The 21,452-nt window shown below is 41.8% G+C and overlaps 1 protein-coding gene across 12 annotated transcripts in view; it reads right to left on the bottom strand.

Moving 5' to 3' along the window:
- The window catches only part of Sema6d (semaphorin 6D), a 581,349-nt gene extending 564,249 nt beyond the window's left edge, over positions 1 to 17,100 (bottom strand). For 6 of the 12 annotated variants that reach the window (XM_052725629.1, XM_052725631.1, XM_052725624.1 and 3 more), the window contains exon 1: positions 16,842 to 17,099. The gene's annotated coding sequence lies outside the window, so the exon portion shown is untranslated. Of the gene's footprint in view, positions 1 to 16,841 lie in introns of all 12 variants that reach the window. The other 6 variants (XM_052725619.1, XM_052725617.1, XM_052725623.1 and 3 more) reach the window with 2 other exon arrangements.
- Positions 17,101 to 21,452: the final 4,352 nt, after the last annotated feature.

The raw sequence follows: 21,452 nt of genomic DNA, 5'->3' as shown, positions 1-21,452 counted from the left end.
TGATTCACTCTCTTTCAGGGGTACAGCATAACCATGTGATGAAGACCATGGACCATGAGGGTAACTGCAGTTCCTCACCAAACAGTTGCAAGCTGAACATACCACTGACCTCTCAAAGCATGTGCCTCCATCTGTCAAATGCAATTGATAATAAATTCACAGAACTAACCAGCTATATATTATATATAACTAGTTCTCTCTCTCTGTATATATATAATATATATATATATATATATATATATATATATAATATATATATGCTACACACACACACATCATAATATAACTAGCTATCCTCATAAAGGGCATACAGTATGAATTGAATGTGAACTAATTTTATTATTAGATATTCAAGCTTATACTATGCCTCTCAATACAAATATGCTCTGTAACAAGCCTTACACACTGATTCTAATAAGACATGAGAAAATCTACCTTAGTTCAGTGCATTTGGATGGGAAAGACATGTTTGAGGCTTGTTTTCTCAGGTAGAGCTGAATATGGATGAAGATAGGGAAGTAAATTTATTTCTAACTTTTTCATAGGTTTTTACACGGGGTCTATATTTTAGTTTTTAATGTGGTAAATATCGATATTTAGTCAACTGATACTTATGGAGAACATGTTCCATTCCAGGTACTGTAGTCAGCGCTGAGGATTCTGCAGCATCTGAAGCATCCATGGCTTCAGAAATTCAACCCTGCATTTCCAAACCTCCCAATTCTTACAGCTAAACATATACTCTTTAGTGCATGTTTAACTAATTTGAAATAGAGTTTCTCTATTCTGTCTTACTGTGCCAGGGCTGCCATCATGAAAACATGGAGCAGCTGAATTTCAGATTCTGCTCAGCTCTGGGAGTAGCCATTCAAGACCAAGGTGCTGGTGCTCAATTCATCCTGACGTCTCTCCACTCAGTTTGTAATAGCTGTGTTCTCACTCTGTCTCTGGGCATGCTCTTTCCTCTGTGTGTATACATGTCTGATGTACCTGCCTGTCTGTCTTTCCAATATATCTCCTTTTAGGTAACAGTTAAGTTTCCCTTTAAGTGAATTGCTTCCTCAAAGGCCCTGTTTTCAAATATCACCACATTCCAAGTATTGGATTAGAGTTTCAGCATGTGCATACATGGGGAAGGAGTCTATACACATACATACATACCACACATGCACACACACACACACACACACACACACACACACACACACACACGCCCTTCACCCCCAGACACACACACACTTCCTAAGGCACGGTTGTGAGTTGCTAACAGTTTTTCTTATCTACACAAGCCTATTCTTCCTGACAGTGTCTAGCAAGCACCTTGGTAGAATGGCACCATTGGTTCCCAGAGCTGCTTAGCTCCCAGGTGGTGCTGTCCATGGTTGGTAATGAGAGCAACTAACACCGTCTGTTTTCATAACGCTCTTCTCCACCCTATAAGTCCTCTCCATTAGCCAGTAGGTCCATTCACCTATCCCAACAGATTTGCCAACTCAAATACTTTGTGGAAGGATTTCAAATAAGGGACAAGAAACAAAACACAAACAAACAACTGGACCCACAGATGGCCACTTCTGGAGACCATGTGTGAGGATTACCTCCAGTGGGGCTCCTGCTCATGGACAGAACCAGCAGTGGAAACACCACAGAGGCCTTGTGTGTGTCTGTCTTTTATGTTTCCCTCCTCAGAGTGATGCTTTTAAAGAAAGTCCTCTCCCCAAAAGTCATTGAAATGTCTTCCTGTAGGCTCCGTAGAGAAGCACAGGAGCAGATCCACACAGCTGCCCTCCCTGCTGTCCCAAACTGTGTTTGTATACCATCTGTAACCAACAGGTACCTGTGCCAATGGACTGGGATCAAAATTTAGGACCCGGGATATAAAAGAAACTGGGTTTGAAAGATCCTAGCATAACAACTTATTAATTTGTTTCACCCTCACCATAACCATAGAAACAAACCTCAACAAAAGCATTGCACTCTATTGTCGGTACGCATCCTGGTCCCTGCTTGAACATCATCAGTGATGTTCTTCAAGGAAGAGTCAGCAAGGCAGGCCAGCCAGTATTGCTGCCCCCAGCAACTGTTTGAACATTAGGGAAGAACAAGATCAGGGACAAGATAGGAGCTGTACTTCATTATTTTTAATTTAATTTTAAATGGATAAATACAAATGTTTATATTTACCACAGGCAACATGACATTTTGAATATGCAGCACATATAGAGAGTTTACTCCTCTTCCCCTTACTTAGACATGCTACCTTATTTTTTTCTAGTTTGAGCAGTCTCCATCAATTAAATATTGTCTATATTGAAAGTTAGGCCCTTATCAAGACTGTTTATAGAGCCATTTCCTGGAGGAAATCTTTTTAGGGTGCATGCACAGTCTTACATCCTTTCCTTTCTTCTCCAAGGTAATTCCCGGCTTATGGCAGTGGATGGAAGGCAGCCCCAATCCATGGTGTTGAACTTGGACTGCTCCCAGTTTCCTCACAGAAGAAGAGGACAAACTTGTTCCCACCCAATGAATAAATTAGAGTAAAATTCAAAATATTTAGCAATGGGTGTGGTGCACCATGAACCAAGCAGAATGCATGTCAGTCTGATAGATATCAGAATGGGGACAAACAAAATGATGTAGTTATGCCATTGCAAGCCAGCTAGACCTAAGTCCTGAGGGTAACTACCTTAGTGTGGATGTCTCATCAATAGTTTTGGAAGGACCTGCAGGTACCTTTCACTGGTGTCAATAGTCGCAACTACTTTTCTGAATCCTTAAAGCTCCCTCCAGTAGCAGCTAACTGCTTTATTCAGATCTTAGATACTCCCAAATTGGCACATGACTTCTGGATCCCTCTTTGGAGGTTTATTGATTGATGAGTTAGGCTATTGCTGACATTCTACTCTTACTTATGTCATACTGCAGCTTCTCCTAAAACTCTTCAGTTTCCGTGCAGATAATCCAGAAAGCATGGTCCTTAGTACTCATCCTTACCCTCTATCTACTCAAGTTTCTGATCTTGAGCTCAAGGACAGGGAAACCTCCCAGCTCCCTAACACCAAGCTTGCTATTTTCTACCACAATTTATTAATTTGTTTCACCCTCACCATAACCATAGAAACAAAACTCAACAAAAGCATTGCACCCTGGTGTCGGAATGAATCCAGGTCCATAAGGTGTCTTAAGGCTCCTGGGGGGAAGATGGCTTCCCATGTTCTCTGTCCTATCATGTTCACGCTACACACTGGAAAGCATGACCACCCTCCAGTCTACCCCCCAGTCTTATTTTGTTATTTTCTGCTCAAGTTTAATAGATTTAGAATTTTATTTTTCTCAATAATATCCGACTTTCAAGATCATGATGACAATAATAAAAAAGAGTCAAACGACAGGGCTCTGAAGTGCAGTGTCACTCAGTGACTCTCTCTCTCAGACAGCCGGCTCCATCATTCTTAGGACAACAAGCCTTGTGGATCTGCAGAAAATATTCAGATATGTCTAAAAATAATTCCTTTATGTGATGATTTTGATATGAATAACAACGAGATGTAACCTATTTTGAAAACATCGCAATAAGATATACAAGTACTAACACTTGGAGCAACACTTGTGTTTTATGTAGTAAACAGTGTATCAAGTGTGAAAACTTAAATCTCTCTATCAAGAGATCAATTATTTTCTGATAAATTGGCTTTTGGAGCCAAAAAAAGAAAAAGAAAAAGAAAGAGAGAGAGAGAGAGAGAGAGAGAGAGAGAGAGAGAGAGAGAGAGGAAGGAAGGAAGGAAGGAAGGAAGGAAGGAAGAAAGAAAGAAAGAAAGAAAGAAAGAAAGAAAGAAAGAAAGAAAGAAAGAAAGAAACGGGTTGTCTGGCAAAGACCTTCTAGGAAGCTATGGATCATCAAAGAAGACTTTTTTTTTTTTTTTGGCCTGTTGGGAGTTGGTTTTCCCTTGCTGATGTTGTTATGGTCGTTAAATCACAGACTATAACTAACCAATCCTGGGCTTATTTCAGTTAATTGCTTTCCTCCTCCCTCACTCACACCCTACCCCAAGACTTTACAAAATGACGAGACTGATATTCCAATCTTTGAAATAAAGATTCAAAAGGAAGCAAGATAGATGGACTGTCTGCACAACAGTGCAACCTAACCTGAAAAAAGAATTGGAGAGGCCTCTCCCTGCCATTTTCCTATAACAGTTCACTACATCCTCAGCTTTCCGAGCACAAATTCACTGCTAATACGTCAACATTTTAGCACATGGTGCACCAGGAAAGCTGGGTACTTTGCACATCTATAACTTAAGGTTCTGGATAGAGTACAAGCTCACACCCTCACAGACTGCCTTAAGAGAATGTTCTCTGACAGCGAATTGAATCTCACAGGTGTAGGGCTTCTCAAGTTCTCCAGAAGAGCCCACTGAAGATGCTACAAGCCACGGCCCAAAGCCAACTGCAGGCGACAAGTAACTCCAAACCACTGCAAATCAAAGCACAGATTTGGCCACACTGACAGAGAAAAGCTTTCGAAACTGGTAAGTGATTTTTTTCCCCCAACGGTGCTAAGATCCTATTCATGCATCGTTTTCCAGCGTTTAGAATCTGGCGCTTTTCCCAGTTACTAAAAATTCTCATGAAAAGAAGCAGTCACACAAATGCAACCCGACAAGCCTAAGATCCTTTGTTGGTTTTCTTCTATAATTGATATTACACGTATATTTAGAATAAACGGACAGTGCAGCCTTGTGCCAGCCGCCCATCCTAACGTGTTTCAAATTCTCTTGAATTGTGTGCAACTTCAGCAGTTTCTAATCATCTTACTTTTAAATACCTCTGCTCACAATATGAAAAGGCTTACAGCTTCATTTAAATTAAGACATTCCACATAACTCTGCCTGCATTCTTTCAAAATACTCAGTCAATTAACATAAGCTACCTTCTAGAGGATTTGCTGTAAGTCAGGTGGAAAGAAATTATTTCAGAACCAAAGAAGAACAAAGCCATGAAATAGACAGCAAATCAAATAACTGAGTGAATATTAAGCTTGTTTAATTTCCCCATATTTTAGAAGAGAGTATATGTTCCCTTTTACAGTGTTCTGTCATTGATTGTTTCTGGGCATGCACAATCTGCCAGAACAGCTCTAAAGGGACAAAATACTCAAAATATTGCAGCCCTCTTCTATCAGATGGCAGCCTAGAAAGCCTCTGCAGATTCCAAAATACTGCAGGCTCAATCACCTTAGGGTGCAGTGAGGTAGAGCCCGATTCATCATCCCCAGGGCATTAAATGCGCCAAGAAACAGTCCTGAGTCTGGCAACCAGCTATGGGACTGGCAACCAAAGTTCTGGATGGCCAAACACAGAGCATGTCTGACAGTGGGGCCAGGCTGCCACCTGCAGGACAGCAGGAAACACAGCTCCACAGATGCCAACAGTCAGTTCCCAACAGCCAGAAATGAGGCTGCTGCTAACCTAAACCGTTCCCACTCATTCTGTTCTCCTCCCTGACAAAATAGCTGAGTCTTTCTCCTCCATGGTTCATAGGTTTGTTGAACATGTGGAAGCAGTGGCAGTGGGTGAAGCCAGGTGCCCCATAGCCCTTGCCTTCCTTCTTGCCTTCGTCACAGACTCAAAGGTGTGGAAGCTCACCTTTAAGCATACCTTTTCTCTTATTCACCCATTTTGTTGTTAAGGGTCTTATGTGCTATTCTAGAAGCAAAGATATCAGGTCACTTTAAACTATCTAGACTCTGAATGAAGCATTACACACACACACACACACACAGAGAGAGAGAGAGAGAGAGAGAGAGAGAGAGAGAGAGAGAGAGAGAGAGAGAGCGCCACACTTTTGTGATGTATTGTTCACATACAGTGAGTACTGGGTGCCTTGTGAGACTCTGAGAACAGAAATCTAATTCAGTCAGGATAACAGTGGGAAAAAGACTCTAAGAGTATCTCCTGTGTTGTGTGTGTGTGTGTGTGTGGGGGTGCTGTTGAGAGGCTGTTAAAATCTGATGGGTCTAATCCCCAATCACCACAAAAGCATGCTGCCTATCTTTCCAATTTCCATCATTCTTACCTGGGAAAACACAGTACTAATACCCACTTTATCGTATTATGGAGGAGACTGAAATTATACTCATCAAAAAGTGAAGACAGGATATTAGTGTAATTCCCATACAAGTTTTTTGAAAAATAGACTTATCCAAGTAGAGAACACAGAAAAGAGGCAGGACACCGATAGCAACTGCCAAGGGAGGCAGGTGAGAAAGCACCGCGTCAGGAGACCCTCCAGGGCAGGCTTCCATCCCCCTTTCATAATCTGTACCCACTCATCTTCCTTTCCTTCACTCCTTGCTCTTTCTTTTCACAACCCCCAATCATTACTCAAGAAAGTGCAGCACTCACTTCCAAAATAGTAAAACAATCTTTTGAGTTTCAGCTAATTCACAACCTAATAACATTTTATTTTTGAAAGAAATGGGATTCTAGAAGTAATTTTATTGTCCTGATGTGTTTCCTCCAGATAATTTAGCAGCGAGAACGTTGGGCAGAGCTGATACTCTGAGATGATACAGGTGGGTGCCAACTGGTCCCTACAGGATGTGCTGTGAGTCTGAGAGAACTGTAGTGACACCTCCTGGCAAGACCAAAAGAGCATTGCCTGTCATAAAACTTGCCATGCTGTCACAACTGTATGATCAGAAACAATGAAGAAAACATATTTCTCCATGTGTACTGTTCCTTGATACAAAAATAGTCCATCTGTAGAGAGAGACAGTCACAACACTTGTATCCATGTTTCTGTGACTTCCATTTTAAAAACCAGCTGAGTCCAAGGGAGAAAATGGTCACGTTTTTATTTTTTATGACATCCAATAACTAAAGCTGATTTTATCTACTTATCTAGGCATTCTATATATAAAGTTCATCCAACACTATTTAGTGCTAAGCAGGAAAATTCTATAGAAATGATTTTTTTTGAAGTGTCTTTATGTAGTATTTCTATCTGGGATATTTGTAAACTGTTGGTCTGAATGCCTGGACAGTCAACCTCTTCACACTTCCACTTCATCCCCAGCTCCCTCCCTATCCCCAGCACTGCAGTATCTACATAGGTCTGCCCTAACTTGAAGCATTTTAAATCAAGAATCTCCTTATTCACTGGATATCTCTCCCCAAATTCTCTACCTCTTTCAAAATGCACCTGTGTTTTAAGAAACAGTTTAATGACCTGCATACCAGAGCTGAAGTAGAAACAAATATTAATATCAAGTATCTACCTCTTCTCAGACCCTGTGAATGTGAAGACAGTTCTAGAAATATAGTCTACATTCTCCCTCCTTCCCTCTTCCCACTCATACCTATAGTCATTACCATATGCTTTGGGCTTTATGTTAGGTATAGGAACACGAGAAAAACCACATGGCAGATATTAACTTTGCTTCACAAGATTTGAATTCTAGTCATCAAGTAAAGAGGAAAGGAGTCAACAGCACAAATGGCAATAGGTTCTATGAGGAAAGAAATGATAAAAAGAATGACAGGAGTCTGTGGAAGAGTGGAACTCAAGGAAAGACTTGAAAAAAAGCATTAGCAAGGAAGGGGTCTGTGGCAGGACCCCTTGGTTTCTGTGGAAATACTGAAGAAGATTCGAGTAGCCAGAGTCAAAGTTGATGAATATGATTGTATTCAATCATATTGAGTGAATCACTTTGAACATGACCCTCAAAGTGCAATAAGAAGCTTGCAAATGATCTTAAAGGGACAGGTCTTGACAAATAGCTGTGACATAATAGAGCTTATATTATTTCTGATTATCGCTTGATCCTTTTGACAACTTCAGAAGCTAGCTATTGACAACCTCATTTTTACTGATGGAAACACAGAAGAGAAGCAACTCCCCCAATCCCTAGTCTTATAGTTTAGCTTGGAAATGGCAATGCTGAGAATCAGCAGAGACCCAGGGTCCATGCATCAGATGATACAATTACCACCTCTCAGGTGATTGTTTTGGCAAAAGCAAGAGTCGGGAAGAAAGCCTGTAGGAAAGCTAGGCAGTGTTTATCCCAGAAGTGATAGCCAAAAGGACAGTGGAGAAGATGGAGAATTAAGTGGGTCTATGACGTGTCTGTGTTGAAATCCCACAAGGGCCTGTTGGTAGAATGAATATCATGGGCCTGAGGAATGCCTGGTGGGGATCCAGCTTTCAGGGATAGCCGAATCACACTACAAAGGTGGCTTCCCACGAGAACCACCTACCAGTTTTTCTCTAAACTGGGCATATTTACAAAGGATTTGCTATATGCTCCTTTAAGTGTTCCATGGGCCAGCCTTCTAACAGCATTCATTCTTCTGTTGTTCATACTCAACATGTTATTCTCCATTAGTGAAGCTTTGAATTCTGTATCACATCTACTTTCATTTTGTTAAGAGCTTGCTGTAGCATGAATCCTAAAGGGTCTTATTACTAAAAACAAACCTGGAGCCAGGTATTGGGGTGAATGCTGGAAGATCAGAGAAGCAGAACAAGCAGAACAAGCCACAGCCACCTCACCTTGCCAATTCTTCAGCTGATTCTGTTTCCTCAGACTGGATGCCTCTCAGCTGAACTGTGCTACTCAAAAGCCTAAAAGCTTAACCAGGCTAAAAGCTTAACCAGCCTCTAGTTCCTGGTCCTCACGCCTTATATACTTTTCTGCTTTCTGCCATTACTTCCTGGGATTAAAGGAATAAGTCACCATGCCTGGCTGTTTCCAGTGTGGCCTTGAACTCACAATCAAGGCAGATCTCTGTCTCTGGAATGCTAGGATTAAAGGCGTGTGTGCCACCATTTTCTGGCTTCTATATCTAGTGGCTGTTCTGTTCTCTGACCCCAGATAAGTTTATTAGGGTGCACAATATATTGGGGAACACAATATCACCACAGCTGGCCTTTGGAAAACTGCTTATAAACATCACTGAACATTCTTCTAGGGGCTGGCTATATGAAGCTCAGTAGAATAGTACTCGTCTAGCATGGACAAGACAATGGGTTCAATCCCCAGCACCGCAAAAAGTTCTGTCATAAGAACACATGATAATTTCTTCTTCTTGTTGTTACTCTTCCCCCACCCTCCGCTCCATCTTTGGTTAGGCACTGTTTCTAATTTTTCACTTGTCTTACTAATTCCATTCATATAAATATTTTTATTGAAATCCTGGTTGTTTCCTAAGGCTAAGAAAATAAACATGAAATTTATAAGTCATTCATTAATAAATTAGTTACTTGTTTTGCATCACATTTCACTACTATTGAACATTTGCCACTGTTCTATGAGAGAACCTGCAAGAATGCAGATTAGCCAAGAGCTGGGCGTGGATGGAGAGATGTAGTAGTAGGTGTCCACGAAGGCCATTTTCTGATGCCTTCAATATTAACAGTGGCAAGAAGACAGACCTTCATCTGAGAGTGAGGCATAGCCAGAAGAGTGTTCTAGAAGAGAAGACAAATTGTCCTGCAGTTTTCCAGTACAATGAATGGAGCCAAGTATATAGTCAGATTACCTGAAACCAGTAACCACTAACAGCAATGAATGTGAGGTCACAGCATGGCTTGACCCTTTCCTCTGGCATGTTCAGTGACTCAGGTTTTAGAAGAAGTCAGCCTTCATCAGGACCAAACTTGAAAAATCTTTGTCTGCATGCTGATGGCCACTATACTGTGGTACTTCCTGGTGAACTTCATATTTTTCATATTTCTCAGAATTTCTGCCTTCATCCCGGTAGCTCTGGGCTGTAATCAGGCCACTGCTTTCCTCTTCTACGCTTACATTTGCCCGTTTACCTTCCCACTTCTCACCCACCCAAACTGAGAAGCACATCCTTCCTCAGGCTCACAAGCCCTGAGCGGTTGGGCATGTCTCCTTTGCTCATTCACCTGCAGTACCCACCTTATTCTCACTCTTTAAGGCAGCAGACTTTTCTTTTTGTTAATACTCAGTCCTGTTTTTCAATATCTGGACCAGGGTAAGTTCTATTTCAAGTTAATGAAAGTTAAGCCTTTTTTTTTTCTATTTACAAGATACTTTTCCTTTTAAACCTTCAGCTGTGGAAAGATCAAAGTTGCCTTGATCATACACACAGGACAGCCTTATTACTCCTGAAGCCACTTGTCAGTAAACACTAACAAGCTGCAGAACAATTTAAGTTAGTGAGAAGTCTGAAAATGAGGTATGTTTTCACTTCCATGCCTTGCTTGTTTGCAACAGTTAGATTGTCTACTTAGTTTTACAATGACCACAATAACTAAGACAAATGCCATGTTTGTATGGTCTTTTTAGAGTATCTATACATTTCTAGTTTCAGCATGACTAAAATCTCTCTCTCTCTCTCTCTTTCTCTCTCTCTCTCTCTCACACACACACACACACACACACGCACACATGCACGCACGCACGCACGCATGCACGCACGCGCGCACACACACACACACACACACATTCTCATTAAGTTCAATCCAACTATCATGATTACTTCACATAGAAATAACCATTTTAGTTTAGTTTATTGACACATGTTTAAATCTTTTACTGTCGTTTGACCAATCCAGCAGGCAAAGTTGGACATTCTAGGTTGCTTACAATAATAATAATAAAAAAATTAAATTAGTAAATGGTGAAGTTCTCTCAGAAGTTGCATTTTTAAAGTAGATATTACCACATAAATATGACAACCTCATGAGGTCAGGCCCAGATGCACACCGAATAAGAACAAACAGCAAACTTTCAATGGATACATATATGGAATAAAGAAAGCCCACAGTGAAACCAATAATCTAGTATGAGCAATGGAGATGCATAATAATTTTTCCTGTAATTCTCATACACAATGTATAACTTGACCTCAAGTGCCATTAGAAAATAAAAATAGAATTTCCACTTACATCTTTAGAAGCAGCTACTCTTCAAAATTAACTCACTTAATAAACGTTCAACTTCTCCACTAACTTTCCTCTTGTGAACTTTATTTTGCATGCTCAGGATAAAAATGGGTATTTCCAAACCCTTGAGTTTAAATCCATTACCCCCAAAGTTTCTCATGCCAGGACAAGCTGATGAGGAATAGTTAGCTAATTTCCACTTCCTTTAAGGACAATTAGAAGACAAATTCTTTGCCCAAATGGAATGAAAGCCTAAATATCAACCTGAACACACCTGCGCGGCAAGAGTTCATGCCTGCACTGTGTGGCAGTGGGGTCTATAAATAATCCTCTCAGGTTTCTTACCAATTAGGACTTATCACGTGGCACATACCTTAGATGTCAGCAGTTAATTTGCATGTCAATGAAACAATAATTTGATGAAATTTTAAAGCTTTATGCACTATTTATACCATAATTGGAAGCACAGTGAGTGTACTCATATGCAGATTTTTATTGTGTTCCATGATCTCTTTAAAGGTTTCATTTAAATGATCAGTGTTCATCATAACCGGAGTTTCAGTTCGGGACAACAGATCTGCATTTTAGACATTAAATTCCTTTAACATTAATTCTAATTGAGATGTCTGAAGAAAAAGACAGTCATGTCCACCAGGCAGCAGAGAGGCAGCCACTTAGATCTGGGACTTTAATCCCTTTGTGGCCTTAGCTGCAAACATGTCACCCTGGGTCAATGACTTTTTTTTTTTTTCAAGTTTATTTTTTTTTTTTGCTTCCTTTTCCCGCCTCCTACCCAGATTTTCTGTAGTTAAAAGGAACACTTTTGTGGGTGGTCTCTTCCAAAAGCTGAAACTGGTTGTTGATTCTAGTACAAAGGGAAACAAGCAGTGAGCACTTAAACTTAACTACTGTTCTTAAGGGCAATACGTAGAACAAATACTGTATTTACATGGACAGAAATGTCCAAAGCTGCCAGCCTGGTGGGGGAAGCTTGCTGTTGCAATGGCCACACCTCCCAATCAGTGCCAGGCAAGCAGCAAGTGGAAAAACCAAGGAGTGAAGGAAGGGAGGGGGTGGGAGGAGGGAGGGAGGGGGGATAGGAGGAGGGAAGAAGAAAAATGGGAGGAGAGAAGAGAAAGCCTGAAGAGAAGTAGGGAGAAGTCTGAAGAGCTGGAGAGATGGCTCAGGGATTAAGAGAGCTAGTTGTTCTTCCAGAGAGAGAATCAGGTTCAATTCCCAGCAACCACTTGGAGGCCAACAACTCTCTTTAAGCCTAGTCCCAGGATCTGGCCCCCTAAGGCACTACCCACTTGTAGTGAGCAAACATTCAGGCAGGTAAATCACTCATACACATAAAATAAATTTTTTTTTGTTAAAAAAAAAAGAAAGAAGTGTCTGAGTTTCCAGTCCCATGGCATCACAGTAGTCCCCCAACATTCCTTTGCAGCCTCACCTATAAAGAATGCTTGAGTTTTATGTACTCCAAGGGGAATTCCTTCTAATGGAAAATGTGGTTGCTTTGTTGAACTGCTTAAGACTTGCTATGAGAGTGCTCCACTAGAAAGTGTGGAAAGTGTGTGCTCAATGCCATTAAGAACAGGGTTTGGGTTTTCATTTTAATGCTACAGAAGTAAGCAGAAATTGACTCAATTGTTAGTTATTTATCACAGCTTCATCCTGACAAGATATAGCTTCCATGAATCCAGAGTAGCTTGGGATCAGAGTTTATCTCTTGGTTTGCTTACTCTCCTATCACCATTAATCCTCCTTTTAGACCTATTTAGATTCTGTCCTAAGTACTCCCTTCTATCTACTTTGATGAGTCCTCTCATTCTACAATGGAAAACAAAATTATGTATCTTGACAGAGAAAATGAGTAGATAAACAGAGTAAGATAAGGAAAAGGAGAAAAAGAGCAGCATTGTAGATCAGATCATTTGTCTCAGCCACTTAAGAAACCTACATTATTTCCCTGAAAACACATTTTAATGTATACATGAATTATTAAATTGACTGTCTTAGTCTTTATCTCATAAATGCTTTTCCTTATTGTTAATTAAGTTGATCTTCATCTTAAAAGAAATAGAAATCATTGTTGATTTTTAAATTCAACACTTAACTCAATAATATTTTCTTCAATTAGTTTACATCAAAGGAAACTAAAAGGACTATTTTAAAGAACTTAGTTTAGTCATTTGACCAACATTTCCGGTTTTGTCTACTCAAGCAAATTGAACTTCAAACATTTCTTGTTTAATAAACATTCAGTGAGTAGTCATGGAAGAAAACCAAAAAGTTTTTGCTAAAATATTCTGGAAGCACACATTGACATACTTCATTCTCCCATAAATGGAACAGCACTCCTCCCTACAGCAGTATGAGAAAACAGAGAACCTTTGATACCTATGGAAAGCCAAAGCCAGCATTCAAATGTAGCCAGTAAAGGCAGGGCTTCTGCTTAGGAAAGTGGAGTCTGGGGAAGCCAAATACATGACATGGGCTTGGACTTATGGGCCCAGCAGAATTCCTGAGTGCATTCCACTCAGGAAAAGCTGATCCTTCCTGCCTGTTAAGTTCTGACTTGAGTTTTAATGGAAGTTACTCTCTTCTCTTTTCACCCCTTCCCTCATCAATCACCACTCCCCAACAAGTATTTCACATTATGTCCCTTCACCAGCCTATGTGGAACATATTTACCATACATTTATGACACAGAGGGAAAATATCAAATGACTCAGGTTTTACAGGTATTGGTCTAAAAGACTATTTATTTTGGAGAAACATGGACCAGCATAGACTCAGTAAAGACTTGAATGACAGTGTACAGTACAAATAATTCTCTATTTGGGGGTCCTGAGAAATTACAGCAAGTGATTGTAGAGTAATGAATGTTTGTAATTCATTAGCTGCTATTTTAAAATGCAAAGCACACCAAGACATCAATGATGTTCTTTTAAATCTCAACGGACAGACTATTACAATGAATGCACTTGGAAAAAGACGGTGCACTCCAATAGATATTTGATGAAATTTCAATGTTTCCATAATGGTGATTCAGTAGCACTTCATAATTTATAGAATGATGAAAATACCCCCAGACTGGCTTAAAAGTACAGATTTTATTTCTAGAACCTTCTCATGAAATTTTAGTAATAACAATTATATACTGAAAACTTCTTAATGGCCCTTAATATGGTTTTAGTATGTCTTTAAAAAGTCAAATAGTATTTGTTTAAACCACATTTTCTCCCTAGGAAAAAGCAAATAACATTTATAACTGCTTCTTCTCTTTTCTCACTTTCTATCTTCCTTCAGCTCCTAGACAACAAAACAATGGCTCTTTCTTTCTGTGGACGAGAAAACTCAATAAATACAAATGGCTACAGGGCCTCAAAGCAGTGAAATTATGGCTTTCTAAGGACTAGGTTTTTCCTTCATGAAGAAACACATTTAAAAAAGACCTTTCCCAACCCACTTTAAAGTCAGGCATATTTCAACGAAATAATTATTTTGGCAATGCTAAACATTGCTGACTGATAAATGAGACCCAAATAATTAAGTTCTGTTCTTTTACAATCAAGATTTAATGTAGTCATCAATCTGAGTAAGAATGTAGAGTCTGGAGACTTTGGAAGATGAACAAGCTACTAACTGAAATTGGTCATGTGGGAAGGTGGTTAAATGAGTGCTCGGTTTAAACATAGCTGTGGATAACTTTCATGTCTTAATCTTCATTAGAACTCGGCTGATTCATTGCTCGTTTGTTCCTGTGCTAACTTGGACACCGTGTGCAAACAAACAAAAGAAAAACTGTACAGATAATTCAGCACGTCCAGTGAATGTCACAGTGTCAAAAGTGAGATATAACAATAGGCTATAGGGAAAGTTCTTTTTAATATGAAAATCACCAGTAAAGCAAAGCTGTCTAAAAAAATACATTTAGGATATAAACATTAAAAGTGATAGGGTCGAGAGAAGGAAAACACATTATACGTTGTGTGTGTGTGTCTGTGGAACTGAGATGCCTGCCCAGGTTTCCACTGCTGTTTATCATCTACCTAATTCACACTTCTAGTCTTAGAATCAACCATACAGCTTTTCGTACTGTAATCAGCACCCACACTTCTCCATCAGTTCCTCTTCCCTCCAAGAACAAAAAAAGCTATGGTCAGAGAGATGTTAACATGAGGTCTTTCTCCTGGGGGCTGAACTCCAGGATTTAGTAGACAATGCACTTAGCAGGTCGTGGGCACAGCAACATCAAATCCACGGAGAAGGGCAGTGGTGTTTATTAGCTACTACTGATATTCAAGACCGACTACAGATGCATAAAGCATATGCATAAACATGTGTGCATGCAGTACCTACATGAAATGATATTTAAATATCTCTTGCTAAGAGTTGTGCACATAAGGAAAAGTGGGAACAAATGCATCCTTAATTCAGGGACTAAGACACTGACACCATGAACAGGTGATATCATTGTTATTTAAATAATGGAGAAAAGCCAAATAAGGATGTACATGCTGTGATGGAAGAAAAGGGTTTGCTTAAGGTGTCCTGGGGCTCCCCAAGGAGGAGAGGAGGGAGATGAGGCAACCTCTGCCTCTGCCTCTGGCTCCACTTTCATCCATAAATGTTAATATCACTGCTAGGGTGGGGAGCCATGGACTCCAAACCACTGTATGGTCATGTGGACAGAAGAAATTACACTTTGTTTATTAAAAGGGACTCCTCTCCCAGAACCATGCAATCTTACTACTTGAAGGTACAAAAAGAATGAACGCAAATCCACAAAGAGGGGGAAAGGGCTGGAAAAAGAATAAACCCCGCCCGAGAACCTTTAAGGGAAACAGGTGCCAGCAAGAGAAAACAGCAGTTGTCCCAAACGCTTAAAACTCCACCTTCATTATTCTGAAAACAATTTCAGTGCAGGAGGGGGATATCATTTCTGCTTCCGAAGCTCCATTCGCTAGGCTGTCCGTCTAAATCAGTCAGATCTAAGTTTTGCACTCAGGGACGGTTTCCCTTGACTACTCTTGCTGTCTTTCCAAAATGAAAGGTAAATCGGCTCCGACCCTCACTCCTCCAAGTCACCACTTTTATTAACCCTGTGAGCTGTGTGTGTCTGTGTTGCCCAGCCCGGCCCCAAGAACAGTCACTGCGAACAATGAGCCAGACAAGGGACCCACCCAGTGAGCACCTGCTAGCCGGCGCGCAAGCCTGGGCGCGGGACGCTCGGGCCTCGGGTTCTGGTTCCCCACCCTGCCCCTCTAGACCCCAAGAAAACCCTGGAAGCAAGTGGTTCCCTGCCACGGACTCGGAGCTCCCGAGTCAACCCTGCCTCCCAACACCCACCAGTTAGAGCTGCTGTACCTAAAAACAACGCAAGACCAGCGGTGCTGCGGGGTGGTCCAACCACCACCTACCAGCCGCCCCGCGGGTTCTGGCAGGCACCGGCGCCTGGTGGTCCATACTGAAATCCCCAGGGCTGTGGGGTGGAGAGAGGTGGAGCCGGGAGCCTTAAAGTGGTTTCCTCTGGCCCGCCCCTGGCCTGGCAGGGCTCTGGGATCCCGTAAGACACAAAAGATGGGCAACATCCGAGCCTGCCACTGTGCCCTCGCCGGGGTGAGCGGCGGGGCCTCGGGCGGGTCCCAGTCCCCTCTCTCCACTGTCCATTCCCGCTCCCTGGTCCACAATCCCGCTTCCTGGTCCCAATCCCAGTTCTCTAGTTCCAATTCCTGCTCCTTGGTTCTGATCTCTTTTTGGTCCCCATCCCGGCTCCCGGCTCCCGGGTCCTTATCGGTGGTCTCCGCCCGCGGCGGGAGCATCCCTGGATGCCGCCGAGCCCCGCGCGCTTTCCGAGAGCTCCAGTGGGCAGCGAAGGGCGCGGACGGCGGAGACAAGAGACACTTACTTACCGGGAAGGCTGAGCGCCAGTCGCTCCTCACTCGCAGGTGTCCGGCCCCGCGGCCCGCGAGGGCGCTGGAACAGCTTGGAGCTGGGCACTTGGCGAGCCCGGGACACCCTCGCCTCCGCTCAGCTGCGCGCTGTCACCGCACCCGGCAAGCCGCGGCACCATCCGCAGCCCCAGGCCTCTGCCCCGCTCTCCCGCGTCGCCCGCTCCAGGCAGACCACACCCTGTCACCCCCGCAGCCCTCCACTCCTGCCTCTTTGACACTTCACCGGTTACTCCGCCGCCGCCCGGCGTCTTCCCACCCCCTCAGCCCACGTGCTTCAGCGCTCGCTCTAGGCTCCAACTTCCCCCGTTGGTCCCCTCCCGCCTGGGAACCTCTGGACTCAGGCTGGAAGGTGCCCGGTCCTTCCACAAGCCCAGCCTTAGCACCTAGGTCCTCGCGTTGATGGTGTCGCTGCGATGCAATACAGCCTGTATGCCATGTGTCATGTGTGAAGATGTATTTTGTTGTTGTTGAGCCATGCATTACTTTTAATATAGTAACATAATTTAATAAAATTATAGAGATGTGTTTATTCCCAGGAATCAATCACTGATTAGTCACTGGCCTTGAGGGATAGGCTGTCAGCCCAGCTGTTTCCACTTGCAAAAACCTTCCTAAAGTTCCTTGCATCATTTTAGCCAAATCAACCTACCATTATTTCCTAGTCTATTTATTTATTTATTTATTTATTTATTTATTTATTTATTATTTATTCTCTCTCTCTCTCTCTCTCTCTCTCTCTCTCTCTCTCTCTGTGTGTGTGTGTGTGTGTGTGTGTGTGTGTGTGTTTGTAGGAATATTTTATTATTTAGGGTTTTTTCTTTCTTTCAGCAAAGTTTGACTTTCCTTTCTGAGGGCTGCCTCTTCATTGGTTCAGTCACAAAGACACTAGGAAACTTTCCATGTTTCCCTGTTATCACTTTGTCAGCAGCCTCTAGTGTAATCCTCAAGACATAGTATAAATTCACGAATGCTCAAAAACGCCCTTAACTTATGAAGACAAACTCTGGTCATTTTTTAATCACATTGAAATGAGGAGTTTAATTGTATGCTTGGCTGTATCCCAAATACTAGGTCCTGTAGAAACCCAGGGACATTTTACATTTGCTTGAGTGATTTCTCATACAATGGCGAGGCTTGGCAGGGTTAATAACTTGGTTATCAGTAAATGTGACACTTCTAAGCTTTTTGTAGAGCCTGGACTCCAAGTCTCACACATGCACAAGCTTGAGTTGTTGGGCCTATCTTAACACTACACTTACCACTATTCTATATGCCCACCTGCCCAGCCACAAACCACTTTAAGGACCACTACCACAGAAAACCACCCAGACACTTTTCTTTTTAAAATGATCTTATTGTTCACTTTACCTCTTCTTATTTTAGTCTTACTCTCTTAAGAATTTTAAATAAAATAAAGGTCAGATCTCTTGTTGCACCCTGTGTCTTAACTCTTACCTACAATAAAAATTACATGCACATATCTTGCCCCCAGCCATTCACCCAGATAACCTCATCACTTTAGTTTCTCCCTGGAAACAAACAGCAGCTCATGCTTACTAACTCAAAAGGACCATCCACCAGCCAGCACTGCTCTAAGAGCTCTGCTCCTTAGACGCTTTATAGATGACACCGGGAGCAGAGGGGAATCAAAAGGCTATATGAATCACCGCAGCAAAGACTGGATGCCCAGCACAAGACCCATCTTACCACAATGTCTTATACCTATTAAGTTACAAATACTTTAAAATAACTCATATGGATTCATCCACGTTTAACTGCATTGCCAGAAACTGAGCAGAAGTCTAGTGGACTATTGGGACAGTTAGACACAGATATTTGTCCCCAGATCAAGAACTCTTGGTGAGGTCATGGCCACTATAGCCTTCATTTAAAACATAGGATGGACATGATCCATCTCAGCACTTCAGGTTGTCTGTGTGGAATAACTCAGCCTTCAAATTTGGATTCAGGTCTGTACTGGCTGGTTTTGTGTGTCCACTGGACATAAGAGTCATCAGAGATGAAGGAGCCTCAATTGAGTAAATGGCTCTGTGAGATCCAGCTGTAAGGCATTTTCTCAATTAGTGGTCACTGGCGGAGGACTCAGCCCACAGTGGGTGTTGTCATCCCTGGGCTGGTGGTCCTGGGTTCTATAAGAAGACAGGCTGAGAAAGCCATGGGAAGCAAGCCAATAAGCAGTACCCCTGCATGGCCTCTGTGTCATCAGCTCCTACCTCCAGGATCTTGTCCTGTTTGAGTTCCTGTTCTAACTTCCTCCAATGATGGACTATGATTTAGAAGTGTAAGCCAAATAAACCCTTTCCTCCCCACCTTGCTTTTTGGTCATGGTGTTTCCTCATAGTAACAGAAATCCTAACCAAGACAAGGCCCTTCATGATCTGTGGAAGACACCTCAGCTAAACTGCCTGTGACGGAGCACACTGCCAGGCTAATTTTTGACTTCCAGAAACATGGCTCCATGTGCAAGATGACCTTCAAGCTGTGAGGAGACCAGTGGACACCAAGGATAGCCAAGTCCCAGTTCTGAATGTTGCCTATGGTGATGGATGACTTTGGAGATGTAGTTAAATATCTTCAGGTGGAGAGTTTACCTTGACTCATGAGGACTCTAAATGAGATCACATGGCTTCATGGGAGGGAGACAAAGGGAGAGTTGGCATAGAGAAGAACAAAACGTACTTGAAGGCAAAGATTACAGCAATGTAACCACCAGTTAGCCAGTGGCAGAGGACACAGGAGCCAGAGAAGCATTGAAGAGTCTCCTCCACAGATTCTCTGAAAGGAACAGAGCTTCGATTTCAGATTGGTTTTTATCCAGTGAATGTAATTTTAGAAATATGACTTCTAGGGCTGTTTTATAACAGTCTTTTCCCAGATTAAAAACTTCCATCCTCTAGGAGAACTCCTTAAGCAAGAAATAAACATCACACCCCCCAAAAAAAATTACTTCAAGAACTCCCCGAAACTGACCAGATTCTCTAGGCCTTTCCCTGCCAGAGTAAGCAGGGCCAAGGTGCAAAGAAGGCCCTCAGACATGAAGAGCTGCCTGGAAGAGGTTTAGGCTGACTGAGGTGACTGGAAAGTGCACTCTCAACCTGGTGAGCTTTCTGCAGGCTGTGCGGTGTCCTCCAGGTTCCCATCTCTGTGAGCTGTCACCCATGCTGGGGTGGGCTTTGGTGGTGCAGCTGTCTTTGAGTCATTTCTGCTCCTGTAAGTAACCCTTCACCCATATTCCTGTAAGTAACCCCCATAGAACTCATTGGTTCACCAAGTTGGACTTTGGTGATATCCATATTTTGGTCTGTTGTGGGAACCTTATTTTAGGTGAGTAGACAAATGTGTTTCGTCTCACCAGGAAATGTCTTGTCACACAGCAAGGGCTAACCAACACCAAGTTTATGGTAACTTATTGTAGCATCTTAAGGTAACAAATTCCTGAATATGTAAGGAGTCTTTCCATGTCTGTGGGTCAAAGAATCAGAAGACATCCCAAACAATTGGTCATTGTTCTTTTCCATGACTGGAGGAACCAGTTAGTTAGGAAGAAGGACTGACTCCCAATGAGAAGTAACATAAACCCCTCTGATTTAAATGTTGCCATTTCATTTTTTAGAAGTACATGTAATAGCTAGGAGATACAAGAATTACAATAGATTTGATACTTGAAATTTGTTATCAGCTATCCAAGAATACATCTAAAGTCTACAGAAATTAAATTTTTTTTTCAGTTTACAGTATGTAGGATTTTAGTGCCAATGTTTAGAAATGCAAAATTTACCTATTGTCAGATAAGAATAGTCCCCAGTCAGGAGAAATAAAGGTCTCTTTGAGTGAGGAGCCAGCCCTAGAGACTGGTTCCCCAACACCAGACCTACATCAGCTGTTGTGTATTGAACACTTTAAACTTAAGAGTAGACCTTATTTAAGTATTCTAAAATAAAAATTAAAATGAGATATAGCTGCGTTTTAAGGACACATGCTAGAACTACGTAGTGGGTAGCAAAATTATGCACGCCTTAATTTAAAAGCAAGAGTTTTTAAAATAATAAACCATTTATAGGCTCTTCCTCAATGTATTTCAGATTCTCTTGGTCTCTGAAAGATCCTTGTACTTTATATTAAAGCATAGTAGATTTAGTTTGATTATCTTTTGAACTACGTAAAACAGAACACTTCCAGTTAAACTATAGATGGCCGTTTAACAAATTTTAATATGACTCAATACTCCGTGTAACGTTTGGGGCACTAAATTGTCTTTGTTTCACATCATGCTACTAACCACATAGTAGCTGGAACTTCTGAACCTAAATTAAAAGTTATTCATTGATTCTTCTCTGCTCTGGGGATGTCGCCTTGCTTTAGAAAGAGAGAATGAGTTGATTCCTGTAAAGTTTAGTCTCAGAGTCCCCAAATACTCAACCACTGGACGATTTCTCATTGGCTTGTACAGTATTCCCCATGGTACAGTTCAACAGATCAAGAATTAAATTCCACTGTGGCTTTTTTTTTCCACTTATAACTACTCCACCCCCATTCATGGCTTCTTGA

Source organism: Peromyscus californicus, unplaced genomic scaffold (assembly GCF_007827085.1).
Source record: "Peromyscus californicus insignis strain IS unplaced genomic scaffold, ASM782708v3 Scaffold_7__1_contigs__length_154581171, whole genome shotgun sequence".
NCBI classification, from domain to species: Eukaryota; Metazoa; Chordata; class Mammalia; order Rodentia; family Cricetidae; genus Peromyscus; species Peromyscus californicus.
Note: the sequence above shows the minus strand (reverse complement) of the source record. Positions and strands in the feature narration are given on the sequence as shown.